This window comes from Myxocyprinus asiaticus, chromosome 14 (assembly GCF_019703515.2).
Source record: "Myxocyprinus asiaticus isolate MX2 ecotype Aquarium Trade chromosome 14, UBuf_Myxa_2, whole genome shotgun sequence".
Classification (NCBI taxonomy): Eukaryota; Metazoa; Chordata; class Actinopteri; order Cypriniformes; family Catostomidae; genus Myxocyprinus; species Myxocyprinus asiaticus.
The window spans coordinates 14,155,157-14,173,292 of NC_059357.1; the positions used below are offsets into that span (position 1 = coordinate 14,155,157).

General features: G+C 41.4%; 2 non-coding genes across 2 annotated transcripts; both read left to right on the plus strand.

Annotated features, from left to right (window-relative positions):
• The first annotated feature begins 3,086 nt into the window (after positions 1 to 3,086).
• trnac-gca (transfer RNA cysteine (anticodon GCA)) lies at positions 3,087 to 3,158 on the plus strand. Its single transcript has one exon. It is a non-coding gene; the product is annotated as a tRNA-Cys (tRNA).
• Positions 3,159 to 11,147: 7,989 nt separating this feature from the next.
• trnac-gca (transfer RNA cysteine (anticodon GCA)) lies at positions 11,148 to 11,219 on the plus strand. Its single transcript has one exon. It is a non-coding gene; the product is annotated as a tRNA-Cys (tRNA).
• The last annotated feature ends 6,917 nt before the right edge of the window (positions 11,220 to 18,136 follow it).

Sequence of the window (18,136 nt, forward strand, 5' to 3'; positions counted from 1 at the left end):
TACAAAGTCTTTAGAATATTAATTCTGTAAAGGGGTTGGCGCAGGCATGTTGGAGCCCAGGTCGGCCGCCTATATCGCCTGTAGGATGGGCCAGTACTTGTGCAGCAACAAGCCAGCCCAAATTACCCAGTGGCCCACCGGGAAAACGCCCAGTGCTCCCGACAGCCAGTCTGCCTCTGAGTATGACATATGATTTATATAATATGTGTTGAGTTTCCGTTTTGAATCGGATGTGCCAAAATACTTTTTTAGCACGGGCTTCGGTCTGTGTCGCCCTTTGTTTAAGCGACACCTGTAGGCTGAATGTATTGCATTCCGCCTACAAGACAGGTTCATCTCATCAGATTAACACCAATCTCTGTCAGAATTCGAGACAAAGAGAACCAATAGCAGAGGAACAATTCAAAAGGATTTAGTTACAGTTCATATAATAACTTTAGCAGAGTTATGAGGAATCCTCTGTGAAGAGTGCTCCCGCAGGCGATCACACGCGCTGTGACGGCGAGGAGCAGAGCTGCGAGGAAACCTCAGCTGAAGAGCCTCTTGCATAAAGCAAACTGGAAGGCAACCACACTCCCGACATGCAGGTAGAGACGGGCAACCAAAGAGATACACGAGACAGGACCAACAAGGCAGAGAGACTGATTTAAGTTACTTCACACCAAACAGATTTCTATAATGAATACACACAATAAACAACAACAAACTACATTCAACAATCCAGCAACGAACATGACACACAAAGGGATAAAATAAGCAGGAACAAACAAGGGACAGGTGCCGCTCGCCAGCTGAAAGTTGGCATGATCAGCGATCCCATGGAAACAATCAGGGATCCCATAGAAACACTGATTCCGTGTGCCAGCGGCACCTGAAACACATGAGGGAGAAAACGTCAACACAATCAGATCAAAACAAACAGAACATTGAACAAGAGTGTCCAGATTCCGAAACCGAACGAGACAGGAAGTCAGGATCCAGACACCATGCTCCGGACATGAACAAGACCAACCGAAGAGCACACGGCAGTAACTCAAACACCCCAACCATGCGTTCACACAAAGAACGTACGAAACACAAGACATGGGATGATAATGTCACGGTCCCGTCAGATAAAAACCCGACCTGACAGAATGACAGGACCGTGACATCACCGAAGAGCGCACGGTGGTAACTCACACCCGGACCCGTGCACTCAACACAAAAACAGGACACGAAACACAAGACAGAACATGGGACGATGATGTCACGGTCTCATCAGACAAAAACCCAACCTGACAAAGTGACAGGACCATGACAATCTCTTTTTTTGTTGTTGTTGGTCATATTCACAAAGTAATAAATCAGGGTATAGCTCACATGATCAGAGGACTTGCTTGCAAAGTAATTAGTCCCCGGTTTAAAGGAATATTTCATCCAAAAATGACATTTTCTCATCATTTACTCACCCTCATGCCATCCCAGATGATTATGACTTTCTTTCTTCTGCTGAACACAAAGATGTTTAGAAGAATATTTCAGCTCTGTAGGTCCACACAATGCAAGTGAATGGTGACCAAATGTTTGAAGCTCATAAAAGCAAATAAAGGCAGCTTAAAAGTATTTGCATTAAATGGAAATAGCCACAAAAACAAACACTACGTGGAAATAGTGTTAGATACTTTTTTCACTCATAATTAAATACTAACATACAGTATCACTGCAGTGTGTTTAATGTCTTTATATAGAGTCCCACAGTCATACTACACCAACCCCTACCTCTAACCCTACCTTACAAAATTGACCATGGTTTTACTACAGTGACCATTTTATCACCATGGTATTTTGTAATAAAAAATCATAGTCACCACAAAATTAAACATGATTACTACAATATTACTATAATAAAACCATGGTTATTTTTCTCTGAAATTCCTGACCTTCACCGTGACCAAATCACTGTGAGGAAATCAACCTTTAAATGATTCTTTTTGTATTATTATAAGTAGTATTAAAGGAAATGTTAAAACAGCAAACAGTGGAAACAGCAAACAGGATGGGGAAAAGTGGGGTATTGAACCCAGGTTGTCTGCTGAAAAATGCACATCCACACCATCTTAACACACTACACCACTGCAGAAACAGTTGCAATTTATCTTCAATTTCTGTGTTTCCACCAGACTATTTGAGTGCAAATAGCTGTGCTGAGTGGCAGGTGCTATTTACACCTAGTGCAAATAGTCGTTCCGTAAAAGGTAATCCATCTGACATGAGTTCAAGCTCGATTACTCGTCCTAGTGCCATCTAGCGCTCTGTGCATGCGTCAAGCACTAGGAAGTGCAATCAAGCTTGAAATCATGATCGTACCTAGAGACTAAAATGGCAAGATGTACAGTGAAAAAGGATTATATTTTGGTCTGTTCTCACCCAAAACCGATTGCATTGCCTCAGTAGACATTAATTAAACCATTGGATTATTTATCTGTTTTATGGAGCTTCAAAGATTTGGTCACCATTCACTTGCATTGTATGGACCTACAGAGCTGAAATATTCTTCTAAAAATCTTTGTTGGTGTTCTGCAGAAGAAATTCATACATACCTAACATGGCATGAGTATGAGTAAATGATGAGAGAAATTGTATTTTTAGGTGAACTTTCCTTTTAATGGTGGATAACCTATTTTTTTCGCATTATATTTGTTGGCCTAAACAGGTAACTGGTGGCTTTGGTCTTACCAATCTGTAGGTACACTATGAAAAAGCAAAAAAACATTTTGTAGTCATGAATGGATTGAATCCTCATATGGCATCAAGACGTTACATCAGACTCCTTTTTGTATTAGATTTCAGCATGGCACAACCACATTTTACAAAAAACAACAACAAAAAAAAACAATGCCCTCTTAGTATAATAATTGTATGGGTATCACATCAAGAGGAGAACACAAAGTTACAGGCAAAGAAAATTAATACATTTGATATAAATTAGATATATTTAAACAAACATACAGTTTGATAAACACCCATTAAATACACAATGCTCTGGCAAAACTGAACAGTAGATGACTACCCTGTGAAAATAACACCTGTATCTTACTCTATAGAATGGGGGTATAGCTCAGTGGTAGAGCATTTGACTGCAGATCAAGAGGTCTCTGGTTCAAATCCAGATGCCCCCTTGCTTTTCAGACCACATAAAAATGACAAAATACCATTTATAACAGGTTTCACAAAGCTTAAGCCAAGAGGTCCAACAGCCTCATCATCTACACATTGACTAAATAAGTGATCTTTTTGTAATTTTGAAACCACATGACTCAACAGAAGGAGAAAACATTGTCAAAACAATAAAACTAAAGTAGACACTAATAGACAGTTCAATATAAAATAAAGCAGAGCTTGACTGAAGTTATTCACTCCCAAAAAAATATCATGTAGTGTTTTTGTCAATGGATTATTATGCAGCATATCATTCAAATATTTAGTTAGTGGAGGCACTGGATTCTCCTATATTCTCCATCCTTTATACTGAAGGTTTTACTTAAATATTCATAACAAACATAAAATTTTGTACAGCGACATAAATGTTTTTATATGTCTAAAATATTTGCTTATTGGGTGAGAATGAATATTGTGTGAAGGAAATTTTAAAGCTTTTTTTTTTTTTAAAAGAAACTGCCTCATTTTCTTATTTGGAATCTATTTGGAATCCATTTATGTATATTAAATGCTTTCTCTTTTTTAAGAATCCACATAGAGTCCAAGACAAATCAAACCAACTAATGCCAGTTTAAGCCAACAAACACAACAGTAAAACTATGAAAATATTTGAAAGGGTATCCAAGATTGAGCCAAGAACCAACTGCTTCGCAAACAAGTGCTCAAACCAACTTAACTATTTATTTTACCTTAGAAATCATGTAGTAATTCTTATGAAAGGCTGATGTAATCATGTTCTGGTTTGTATTTAGTTGTATAATTAGCCACCAGGTGTCACCCAAATAAAGACAATGCATTTAATGACATATCAAGAATTCTCCAGTTCAACTCTGTATAAAGACCTCTGATAGAATACCAAGTAATTTTTATAATAATTTGTTCCTTAAAGTCAACTTATAATGTTAGTTAAGGTTTCTTGAAGAAAAACAGCCACAATTTAGTTTTACACAAAACAATCCAAATGTGCCAAACAAACTGTTACAACAAACTCTTTAATTTCCATGAAATTATCTCTTAAAACATATGCAAGCAATGAGGCTTTAAAGAGGCCCTATTATGCTTTTTGGGATTTAACTTACCTTTAGTGTGTAATATAGCTGTATGTGCATGTAAAAGATCTGCAAAATTACAAAGCACAAAGTCCACGCAAAAGACAACAGACAACAACTGCTCAAGTACAACAAGAAACGGGCTGTTTGTAGTGCAGCCGTTTCTTCCGTAAAGTATCTATATCACTATGTAACACATTTGCATAATGCCCGCCTAAGGGCTACTTTGGCCTGCCCTCAAACAAACGTAGTTATAGCAGAGGCCAGGATGAGTTGGGTTAGTGTTGTCGCAATGTCGAGAAGATGCTGTTTTCTTCACTGCAAACGCAAAACCTCATTGTTTGGACTTCCAAAGGCAGACGAATTGAAGAATCAATGTTTAAAATAAATTTTTATCAATATTCCTCAGCAGTACAACCACAACCAATGCCGGATTTTCAAGACAGTTACTCCTGAAAGATGGTGCAGTTCCCACTTTGTTGGGACAATCTGGCGCTTCAGGATCACAACCTGTAATTATGCTTTATTATTTGTGGATTTATCTGCTACCGAGAGTTCAAATGCAGAGTTTTGTGTTGTAGCTACGGTGTACACCCAGTGAACTGCTGTAGGCCTCTGCTAACCTGATAGCTAATGTTATTGTGTTGAAATAGTTTTGCTAATCAGCTGCGAGTCCACTTTTACTTACAATTGTGTAGAATTATCCAGATTGTTTGTCGCTCTTACTATCATGTATAGTGATCAAGTGTGGAGATGGATTTATTTTTACAAACGGTCATTTTACATCTGCAATCCACGGTAGTGCTCGGCTAACTTGCTATGTAATGTTATTTTTTTGGTAAGGGTTTACTATTTAGCTGTGGACCGGCTTTTACCTAAAACTGTGTAACAAAATTGTCGTTCTCAAGAGTCTTATACAATTATATAATTACAAGCTGTAATGTTACAGCCACTATCGGTAGTCTAAGGCTAACTTGCTCACTAACTCTCTAAAACCCCCGGTAATGTCCAACTGGGAGTAAGCCTCTGTTCTCCGTTCATAGCTCTGGTGACAAAAGTTTGGCTACACCCATTCCAGCAAAAGATGACAAGCTTTTATTTTTAAAAGAAACTATGTGTCTTTTACTTGAAGCTTTGTTAGGTTCACAATAATCAACAGTGTACTTGTAAGAAAGCTACAAAATGAAATGTCCTGCTCAAGTTGTGCTTGCGAACGTGGTTCAGGTCGATCATTTTGTTCTTCCAAACTTTCATTATCGGACTAAAGCTGGTACGGCAAAAACCAACGCCATTGTTACAATATTGTTTAAAGCTACTACGCACTACACGACATATCCTCCCAGAAAGGAAGCATGACGTTGCAGTCTCGTGGGACGGCGACCGACATGAGTATGCCGCAGTGAGTGACCCTCGTGTTGAGCCAGGAGGGGAGCACTCAGGACGAATATATTAACTCTAGTCATATAGTATAAATTAACTCCTTCACAAACCCAGTCATGAAGGGAGTTTATTTATAATGTATGTGCATTACAAATTATGGTTGTGTAAAAGATGTGGAGCTCGTCCTAAATGTGAGGAGCATAAGTATATATATTTGGCTAATGGATAGCAAGTGCTCTAAACAGAGAAGACTTGTGATATAGAGACTTTACGTCTAGGTTTTAAAACCTTGCGAATGTGTTTTGAGAGGACCATCCTGTTGCAAACAAATGTCTTGTAAGGACACAACATTCGTTCATGCCCATAAGGAGGCCATACCTCTAGTTGAGTGTGCTTTAACACCAATTGGGCAAGTCTTACCCTGCGACTCATAAGCCAGGACAATTGCATTGGCAATCCAGTGAGAAAGTCTTTGCTTGGAGATGGACATTCCTTTTGCGCATCCTCCATAGCATACAAAGAGCTGATTAGACATTTTGAACTGGCGTGTATGCTCAATGTATGCATGTAGTACCTGTACAGGGCATAACAAATGCAATGATTGTTCCTCATCCGAATAAAATGGAGGAGGGAAGAAGGCCTGAAGGTGAACCACCTATGCCCTGAAGGGCGTGGTTAGGACCTTAGGCACATAGCCTTTTCTGGGTTTGACAGTGGCTCTTGAAAGACAGGGGCCAAACTCCAGACATGAATTGTCGATTGAAAGTGCATGTAAGTCACCCACCCGTTTTACTGAGGCAAGAGCCAGCAGTAGTGCGGTCTTAATGGAGAGCATACGCAAATCAACAGAGTCCAAAGACTCGAAGGGGGGCCCTATGAGAGCTTTTAGGACTAAAGTTAAATCCCAAGTCGGGACTGAAGCCGGCCGAGGTGGGTTTAATTGTCTTGCTCCTTTAAGGAACTTTATGATTAAATCATGCTTGCCTATAGAGGCACCGGCTTCATGTGAGTGATACGCAGATATAGTTGCCACATACACTTTGAGTGTTGACGGAGAGAGTCCTGCGTCTAATCGCTCTTGGAGAAATATGAGAATTTCATGTATGAGGCAGTTTGCTGGGTCTTTGCCATGTGAGAGACACCAATCAGCGAACACCTTCCATTTTAGCACGTAGCAGCATCTCATGGATGGTGCTCTGGCCTATAAAATGGTGTTCATGATTGAATGTGTCAGTTCTGGCATGTTTAGCGTGCTCCGTTCAGGGGCCACATATGCAGGTTCCACAGCTGGGGCTGGGGATGCCAGATTGTGCCTTGCGCCTGAGAGAGGAGATCCCTCCCCAGCGGTATTCCCCAATGACGAACTGTACAGCATTTCTATCATTTCCGGAAACCATGGCTGGTTGGGCAATTTCAGCACAACCAGTAGAATCGTTTCCTTGTCCTCTCGGACTTTGCATATGACAGAGTGAATCAGACATACAAGGGGAAACACATATTTGCATTTCGCCGGCCATTTGTGTGCCATTGTGTCTGCTCCCAACGGGGCTTGCGACTTTGAGTACCAGAGGGGGCAGTGGGTATTCCCCACTGAGTCATATAGATCGATTTCTGCTTTGTCGAATATTTCCCAAATCCTAAATAATGTTTGAGGATGAATTCTCCATTTGCCCAGTATCACCCCTTGGCATGACAATAGGTCTGCGCCGTAATTCAGGTGGCCTGGGTCATATGTCGCTCTCAGGGAGATGAGATGACGCTCGCTCCATAGGAGGAGGCGACACGTCAGTCTTAACAGTGGCGGTGAATGAATTCCGCCTTGGCGGTTTATATATGTCACAACTGTCATGTTGTCTGAGCAAACCAGGACATGACAGTTCGCTATTTTTGACTGAAAAGCCTTTAAGGCTAGAAATACAGGCGATAGCTCTAGGCAGTTGATGTGCCACACATTCTTCGCCCCGTCCAGGTGCCAAAAGTCAGGCATCCATCTAACCCTAACCCTAACCTAGCCCCCCAACCTGTGTTGGAAGCATCCGTAGTCACCACTTTCCGCCTGACAACTTACCCCAGCATGACACCTCGCTGGTAAAACGCAGGAGCTGTCCATGGTGCAAAAGCAGCTATACAGTAGCGGGATACAGTGATGGCAATGCGCCCTTGGCGCCAAGCACATCGTGGCACACGGCGCTTCAGCCAACCCTGAAGAAGGTATAATTAGGCATCCATTAGGTGTAAGAGACCTAAAGGATAACACCGCCATAAATCCCAATGCTTTCTGAAACAGCTTCAGTGGAAGTGTTCTCCCCAGTTTGAACTGAGACAGACACTGTAGAATGGCCTGAACACACTCGCTCGTGAGGTGCGCGCCTGCTCGTGGCGTCGAGGCGGACTCCCAAAAAGGAGATTTGTTGGCTGGGGGAAGAGCGTGCTCTTCGCACAGTTCACATTGAGGCCCAAGCTGTTTAGATAAGTGTCTGTGCTGGCATAACAGAGCCTCTGATTGCGCTAGTAAAAGCCAATCGTCAAGGTAGTTTAAGATGTGCACGCCGCTCAGTCTCAGAGGGGCGAAAACGGCATCAATGCACTTTGTGAATGTGTGAGGAGCCAGAGACAGTCCGAAGGGCAGGACTTTGAATTGATATGGTGTTCCCTGAATCGCAAAAACATCCTGTGATGTCAGACAATTTGGATATGAAAGTACACATCCTTCAGATTTATCGCCGCAAACCAATCGTGTGGACGTACATGCGATAAGATCTGTTTCTGATTAATCATTTTGAACAGGCACAATTTGAGTGTGTGATTTAAATGTCTCAGATCCAGGATCGGCCGAAGCCCACCGTCTTTCTTTGGGACAATAAAATAACGGCTGTAAAACCCTTTTTGGGCTTGACAATTTGGCACAATCTCTGTCATGCTTTTCACAAGGAGATTGTGTATTTTGGCTCGTAACACTGGCGTGTCTTCGGACGAAACCGTGGAAGGCAGAATAATGTTGAAACAGGGTAGCCACTGTGCAAATTGGATTGTATAACCATTTTAGATCGTTTTTTGCACCCATTCTGAAATACCCGTAAGGGCTTGCCATGCATCCGTGTAATGGGACAGAGGGCAATTTCGTTTCCGTATGCTATAATGCATAGCTCACTTTAGGGAAGCGGTTGTGCATAATGTGTGTGCTTTGAAGAGGAAAAGGGCTCTTTATTGAGAATGTGTGAGCATCTCGTGAATTTGCAAAGAATGCTGTATTCTTTTTTGCACTTATTGCATTTATTTATTTATTTTTACATTTATTTGAGCGCAAGACACAGAAACAACATTTTGAACAATATTGTGAACAACAATATTCCTTTCCTGACAAACAGAAGTGGGGAGATGGGGAACAGTGTTTTGTGTCTCCCATCAAGCCTTTTTTGGAGCAGACCCGGAGGGACCCACGGGCTCTGTTTTCCGCTTCAAAGGGTTGTGCCCGTCAGGATCGCTTTTGCTGCACATGCTGATATGCAGGTGCCGGTGAGCTATGAGGCTTTTAGTCGGGCACTGGTTCGAAACAGAGCAAGGGCGAACTGGCGTGTGATGTTTGCCGGAGCACTGCAGGGGAGCGGAAAGTCTTCCCGTGAAGATTCCGCCCGCTGACTCGTGTATATCGACGGGGAAGGTAGAGGGATTCTAGACGAGATGATCGCTGTCTTGAAGGAAGAAATTCTGAGGAAATGGTGTTTGTGCACCTGTTTTTATAGCGGTCAGTTTCGCACCAAAATAGGTGGGGTTCAAACACCATAGCCAATATTAGAATATTTGCATTATTGAAGAGAAGTTTCAACTAGTTCGTGTAAGAAGGCACTCCCCATATGCGTTAATAAACACTATGGCAAGTGTACTGAGTCGTAAGGGAACGGGGAGATATTATGCAAGATTAATTGTACTATGTAAAACAAACCAAATATTCAGTTATTTCACGGCTCTCTGGAATACTCGATTCTGAATGGTCAAAGGCACCATCTAGCGGTCTGCTTTGTATGAGTAACAATGGCACATCCGAAGATTTAGTCACATCAGACCAATTATCCGGGTATAGACCTTATTCACAATAGTGCCATCTGTGAGGCTGTGAGAGAGACTTACTGTCTCTTCATTGACATGCACTGTATCAAGCTATCAAAAAGCTCTTAGATCACATCAAATTTTTTTACAACACATGTTGTCTTTTTTTTTCATCAGTGGAATGATCCAAAAACGCTTTAAACAACTTAACAACTCACTGAAGAGACTGTAAGTCAACTCCTCACAACCTCGTTGTCATTCCCGTCAAAAATCAAAGATGGTGCTGCTGTGGATAAAAATAATTTCTTGTGATTTTATTATGAAAACATGATTACTATAATATTACTATAGTAAAACCATGGTTCATTTTACCTGGATCATGCACATCTTAACACACTACACTACACCATTGCAGCAATATTTGAGGTGAGCTGCAGTTTGTCTTCAATTTCTCTGTTTCCACCAGACAATTTGAGTACAAATACCTGGGCTGTGAACCAGGTGCTATTTACACCTAGTGCAAATAGTCGCTCCGTAAAAGATAATCCATCAGACTCCAGTGGTTTAATCAATATCTTCTGAAGAGATCCAATCGGTTTCGGATGAAAACCAAACCAACCAAAATGTAACTCTTATAAATCTTGACATCAGCAGTCTCCTTGGCGATCATGATTTCAAGCTTGATTACACTTCCTATCGTCATTTAGCGCTCTGGGCATGCGTCAAGTGCTAAGAAGTGAAATCAAGCTTGAAATCATGATCGTGCCTAGAGACTGCATTGGCAAGATGTACAGTGAAAAAGGAGTTATATTTTGGAGAACCGATTGGATCTCTTCAGAAGACATTGATTAAACCACTGGAGTTGTGTGGATTACTTTTATGCAGCCTTTATGTGCTTTTTGGAGCTTCAACATTTTGTTTACCATTCACTTGCATTGTATGGACCTACGGAGCTGAAATATTCTTCTGAAAATCTTCGTTTGTGCTCTGCAGATGAAAGAAAGTCATACACATCTGGGATGGCATGAGTATGAGTAAATGCTGAGAATTTACATCTTTGGATGAACTTTCCCTTTAATGGTGGATACCCTTTCATATTTTCTTCGGATTATATTTGTTGGCCTAAACAGGTAACCGGTGGCTTTGGTCTTACCACTCTGTAGATACACTATGAAAAAGAAAAAAACATTTTATAGTCATGAATGGATTGAATTCTCATATGGCATCAAGACATTACATCAGACTCCTTTTTGTATCAGATTTCAGCATGGCACAACCATGCCCTCTTAGTACAATATGGGTATCACTTCAGGAGGAGAACAGAGGGTTAAAGGCAAAGAAAATTAATAAATTAGATATATTTAAACAAACATACAGTTTGATAAACACCCATTAAATACACAATGCTCTGGCAAGACTGAACAGTAGATGACTACCCTGTGAAAACAACACCTGTAACTGTATTTATAGAAAGGGGGTATAGCTCAGTGGTAGAGCATTTGACTGCAGATCAAGAGGTCTCTGGTTCAAGTCCAGGTGCCCCCTTGCTTTTCAGACCACATAAAAATGATAAAATACCACTTATAACAGGATTTACAAACAAAGTTTTAGCAATGTACACATTTATTAAATAAGTAATTTAAATTATTTTTTTATTTTGGAAATATATGACTCAACAGTAGGACAGTAGGTCTGTCAAACGGCTGTGTGATGCGCCTAGTGCATTGGCAAAGTGTCTCACTTTCTGCCCTCACCACTGGCTAGCACCGCTGTTTTCAGCACCACGAAAGGAGAGCCGAGTGCGTCAGTCTCTTATGGCACTTTTCCACTGCACGTTACGGATCGACTCGTCTCGACTCTGCTCGCTTTACTTTTCTGAGCTTGCTTTTCCACTGCAGTTTAGTGCCGCCTCAACGTGGGTGGGATTATAGGCTGATCGTCATAGTTGTGCCGCCTCTACTGCCGCAACACAAACATTACTGACCATAAACAATAACACGACCGCTAGCTGTTAGCTACTAGCTCATTGTGCTGCATAAAGCAGTTGTTGCATGGTGATTTTACATAAGTGTAACAGTTAAATTGGCCTGGTTGTTTTAGAAGCAAGATTTCCAGTAGCTGGTCAACTAAATAAAGTGAAGCTTTCAAGCAGAATATAGAGTTAACGTAACAAAACATACCATCCTCCATCGTGGACTCCATCAACGCCCAGTCCAGGACACTCTCCCTCCCATTGCTCGCCGGTCTATTGGCATAGCGTCCATTTGGTTGAACCACTTCCACTTTCTTCTGTTTGAACCACTCTGGCTGTTGTGTTTTTTCCCTACACTGTTGGTAGGTTCGGTGGTAGCCGTGTGCGGCCAACAGTTGAGACACTTCCTGAAAGACTTTTTCGTTTCGCGTCGTTTCATTCGTCGCTAACAAGAGGAATGTCTGCATCTCGTTTATTGACCACGGCTCAGTTTTGCGCACAGCCATTTCTTTTACAATTCGAAAGTCGCGTGAACAAATTATATAGCTGTCGCTGTTGCTAACTTTAAAACTAGAGGGTTGATGTCCTGTGTCGCAGTGATTTGCAGGGTTTTGACGTCACATTTAGTATCGGTTCGGCTCGCTTGGAACCTCCACTGAGTTGGTCCTAAAAAAAGTATCAGGTACCAGGTACTATCCACAGTGAAAAACCCCCAAAAAGCGAGCAGAGTCGAGTCGAGTTGAGCTGTACCGTGCAGTGGAAAAGCCCCATTAGTGATGGGTCATTTGCGAACGAGTCGGCTCTAAGAGCCGGCTCTTGTAGGTGAACGTTGGGAGCCGGCTTGCATATCAGAAGAGCTGAATCTATTTATAAAAATCTAAAAAAATTAAGATATGAATAATCAAAAGGTTTAAATGAATAGAATTAACGAATTCAAAGAACGAAAAAAGAAATAAAATAATATAGGCCTAAATGCTCGAGCGCACACACATTCGTTCTGACTGTCTGCTCAGATTAACAGCCTCACCTGTTGTTCCTGTCAATCAGAGACGCAGTGTCAACCAATGAACCAAAGATGCTTAAGGGAGGGCATTTATATGCACTTTGTTTATATACATTTTTTTGTTATTAACATTTTTATTGATTCATAAATTAACACAAAGAAAAAAACAACATATATATTGAATCAATCACTTTAAACATTAAACCCCCACTATATCCCCTCTGCCTACCAAACTGCCACCGCACCCTGACCCCCCCACGAACACCCCTGTGGTCAATAGAATATAGACACACACAAAAAGAAAAACAATCATTACACTGGTCAAAACCCAGTCCTTCATCCTCCAAATCCACGACCTCCCCATCTCCCAAAATACAGAGCCTGGGGCGGAACGAGACCTGAGTGCCCAACACAACACACACAAAACTTTGCACCTTCAGCCAATATTCTTGGATCTTACGACACCCCCAAAAAACATGGGTGGTGTCTCCATCTTCAGAATGGCATCGCCAGCAGATGGGTGTGTCCTTAAGACCAAGCCTGTACAATTTAGAAGGGGTCCAATAAAATCTATGTAAAATCTTAAATTGCATAAGGCGAACCCTTGCATCTCTAGATGCAGACTTGACGTTTTTCAGAATCCTAGCCCACACTCCCTCCTCCAATAACAAATTTAAATCTTCCTCCCATAATCTTTTGAGAGAATTTAAAGCTCTGTGCCCCAGACTCTGAATTAGCAGGGAGTAATACACTGATACCTCATGACCCTTCCCAAAAGCAGCAATTACCACTCCCAGAGTATCTGCCGCTCTAGGGGGGTGCGTGCTACTCCCAGTAACAGTGCAGAGCAGTTGGCGCAGCTGTAAATACTTATAAAATCGAGATCTGGGAATCCCAAAATGTTGAATCAAACTTTCAAAAGATCTCAATACTCCACTCTCATATAGGTCACCAAGTGTATTAACCCCACTCACAATCCAATCTGACCAACAGAAAGAGGACTTATTAATACATAGTTTAGGGTTCAGCCATATGCTCGAAGCTACGTTAAAATAAATATCCGAGTTAAACACTCTGGACAACTTTGTCCATATCAAGTGTAAATGCGAGATAACAGGGTGTGATTTTACTTCTCCAATTAGTTTGATAGAAGGGCTTTGCTGTGGCGAGATAGGGTCAAGAACTTCCTTTTCAATACAAAACCAGGGATGGGCTCTCTCAGGTGGAAGCGACCAATGAGCCAAATGTCTGAGACCGAATGCATAATAATAAAACAAAATCTTAGGTAGGCCTAGCCCACCTTTGTCAATCGGCCTATGTAACTTGTTGAAATGTAACCTAGGATCCTTTCCATTCCAAATGAAGGACTTCGCTATGCTATCAAATTGCTTGAAGTAAGAGAGGGGGACATCTACAGGGAGAGATTGTAGTAGGTAGTTGAATTTTGGAATACAATTAATTTTAATAACATTAACCTTCCCCAATCATCAATAAATGTAATGAAGCCCACCTACCCACATCGCTCGAAAACCTTTTTATTAAAGGATCAAAATTAACTCTAACTAAATCACATAAATTTGCTGGTAATAAAATACCCAAATACTTAATGCCCTGTTTGGGCCATTGAAAGGTGCCCTGTTGAAAATCCGTTACTGGGCAGTACGCAGTCAGAGCTAAAGCTTCAGATTTAGACAAATTAAATCTGTATCCCGAAAATTTAGAAAAGGAACTGATAATTCTGCGGAGGCTAGGCATAGATCTAGTGGGGTCGGAAACGAATAACAAAATATCATCTGCGTAAAGTAAAATCTTATGCGCCACACCTCCCCCCATCACCCCTGGAAAATCAACCTCCTTTCTATCATGGCTGCTAAATGTTCCAGGGCAAGACAGAACAATAATGGGGAAAGAGGGCAACCCTGCCGAGTGCCCCTATCTGGAGTAAAATAATCTGAAATTAATCCGTTTGTTTGTACCGCCGCTACAGGGTGTCTATAAAGTAACTTAATCCATCCAATAAAAGTATTTCCGAACCCATATATTTCCAAAATCTTAAAAAGATAATCCCATTCTACCATATCAAATGCCTTTTCGGCGTAAAGTGAGATGGCAGCGACCGGAGTCTGATCATTCGCCACTGACCACATGATATTAATGAAACGCCTAATGTTGTCAGAAGAGCTGCGGCCCCTAATAAAACCCACATGATCTATACGTATAAGAGATGTCATAACTTTACTTAATCGGTAAAATTTACCTCTTCAAGCTCCACCAAGGTTATCTCAGAATCAAGAGAATTTTTTTGCTCAGTTTTCAGTTTAGGGAGTTCTAGAGGTTCCACAAAATTTCTAATATATTCATCAGTGGACGAAGACGTGGAACTATAAAGATCAAGATAGAATTCTTTAAAAGCATTATTAATATCAATGGCTGAGGTAAATATTTCACCATCAGCAGATTTCAATGAGGGAATGGTAGAAAAAGTATCTCTCTGCTTTATATATCTAGCCAACAGCTTCCCTGCTTTGTCCCCCGACTCAAAGTATGGCTGTCTTGCCCTGAATAACCAAAACTCCACTTTCCATGACAAAATAGTATTATATCTGTATTTCAAACGGGTCAATTCTCTGAGGCCATTAGACGACATTCGATGCTTCAGCTCTGCCTCTGCACTTTTAATATTCCCTTCCAACTCCATGAGTTCTAGTGCTTTGGATTTGTTGGTGAATGAGGCATACTGTATGATCCGACCCCTAAGAACCGCCTTAAGTGCCTCCCAAGCCACGCCCACAGAGGATACTGAGGACCAGCTGATCTCCATATAAACACTGATTTCAGTCTTTAACATTTGTTGGAAATCAGGATTTTGCAAAAGGGATACATTAAGGCGCCAACTATATGATTTATTTTTCTCCTTATGTGGCAACACCTCTAAACTCACCAGGGCGTGATCTGAGACTAAGATATTTCCAACTGAGCAATCAACAACAGATGAAATGAGGGACTTAGATATCAAAAATAAAACTATTCTAGAATAAATCTTATGGACTGATGAAAAAAATGTATAGTCCCTACCAGATGGGTTCAAAAGTCTCCAAATATCTGTAAGACCAAGATTTTTACACATCTTGTGAAGTGTCAATGTTGCTCTAGGGGGCTTACACACTTTTGCTTCACTATGATCAAGGACTGAGTCCATCAAAAGATTAAAGTCTCCTCCCAATATTATATCATGAGGGGTGCCAGCGGCTTGCAACATCCCTTCAAGATCTATAAAAAAGCCTTGATCATCAGCGTTAGATGCGTAAATATTAGCCAAAATCAACCTTTGACCCTGAATTTCTTCTAAAACAATAATGACTCTTCCTAATTTATCTTTACTCTGTTTGAGTTTGGGTGAGGAGAGTGAGTCCTCCACTGGATGAAAAGAGTGAGTCCCACGCTGGGTGAGGAGAGTGAGTCACTGGCTGCGTTAGGTGTGTGGGTCGCCGGCTGTGTGAGGAGAGTGAGTAGCCTATCCAGATGCACTGCCGGCTTCTCAGTAGTCAGCACAGTTCTATCAGTAAGTGACTCAATAGCTGCTCTCAATAGCTAAGTGGCTTCCCTCGGCAAGTCATTAGTATTATTTTTAAACCGTTTCGCATGCCATACCATGCTGGGGGCCTGCATTGTTTATCAATATAATGACTCCCCTACTCTTACTTGAGCCAGCACTAAAGAAAACATGTCCACCCCATATCTTCCCAAATTTTTCAGCTACCTGCGGGGAAAGATGCGTTTCTTGAAGAAACACTATATCATATTTTTTACGCTTAAGAAAAGAACTAACCTTCCTTCTTTTTATGGGGTGCCCCAACCCATTCACATTCCATGTGGAGAGAGAGATAATCCACTCATATTAACAACTGACATAATAGAAAACATAAATTATGTGTCAAAAACAAGATTATAAAGACTACATTCCCCATTAGAGCAACAATAAAACCCCAAACTTCCCCCTGAATAAAACAAACAGAAAAAAAGAAAAACGTGCGCATAACCGCATGCACCACTGCACGTCCATCCCTCTAAACTCAAAAGGTCCATGTACGCATGCGAGAACCCCCGCGACAACTCTGCCATCGGATTGCTCAAGTCCGGTGCTTCTGCACAAATTTTGTGAGGCAAAATTACATAACAGAAAATACTTTGTAAAACAGACCTCAGCCAACAGGCAGAATAAACACAAAGAACATGTAGATTCATTCACAGAACTGTTCCAGCTGATATAAAGCCATTCTGTTTCCTTGGACAAACAGACAATTGTTCAGTGAGCCGGCCGTTATGAGTGCAGCAGATGACGAAATCATTCCAATGTCTCACGAAAATACTCCACAAAAACAAACTCCAGCCGCTAGGCGGAACCAGCATGAAAAGAAACAAAACAGGCATCCCAGTTCCTCGTATTATCAAGAGCCAAACTCACTTGGAGGCCACATAAAAAAGTACATAATGACTTACTCAGCCCGTCAACTTTATAAAAGACGTCCATTATGTGAGCATGTAGATATTTTGCGGTTATCCATAGTGTCCATTCTCAATCTGGCCGGGAACTTCAGTGTAAAAGCGATCTTCCGTCATGCAAAAGTTTCTTGAAGGAGTCATGCCACAAAACATACTCCAGCTGCTAGGCGGAGCCAATGCAAAAAGAAACAAAAATGGCACCCAACTTCCTCAGACAATCAAGTCACTGAACAGCGAGTCAGTCCACTAATATAAGAAACATCAAATAGCTTACTCACTCCAATGTATTTATAAAGGAGAGTGCCTGTTTGGGACGTGTAAATACTTTGCTGCCGTCCCTGGCATCTATTCTCAGTTTGGCCGGAAACATCAGTGCAAAAGCGATCTTCCGTTGATGTAAGAGTTTCTTACATTACTTGAACCGATCGCGTTTCTCTCTTGTCGAATTGCGAAGTCCGGGAACAAGAAAATATTGTGACTCTTGCTTTTCTTTGCTCCTCGCCTGGCGCAACACGATATCTTTATCGGATGATCTCAGAAATTTGGCCAGAATTGATTGGGGCCTGTCTCCCTCAGCCGATCTCCGAGCCGGGACTCTATGAGCTCTCTCGATTACCAGTTTATGGCCTGTTATGTCGAGCAGACTCGGGAAGAGCTCGTCCAGGAATTTCACCATATCTCTGCCCTCTTCATGCTCAGGAATTCCAACAATCCGTATGTTATTCCTTCGGCTCATATTTTCGAAATATTCAATTTTTTCCAAAATGTGTTCCAAGTCTGTTTTGGACACGGGCAGATTAGCGGATAATTCCCTTTCCGTTGACTCCAGATAACTGATCCATTTTTCAACATCTGACACTCTTGTGACCAACTCAGAGAATTTTGTTTCCATCACCGTAATCGATCGACGTATTACAGCGAGATCCTCCAAGTCAGCAACAACCTTCGTCAGCATCACCGAGATGTTGGACAGTTGATGCTGAA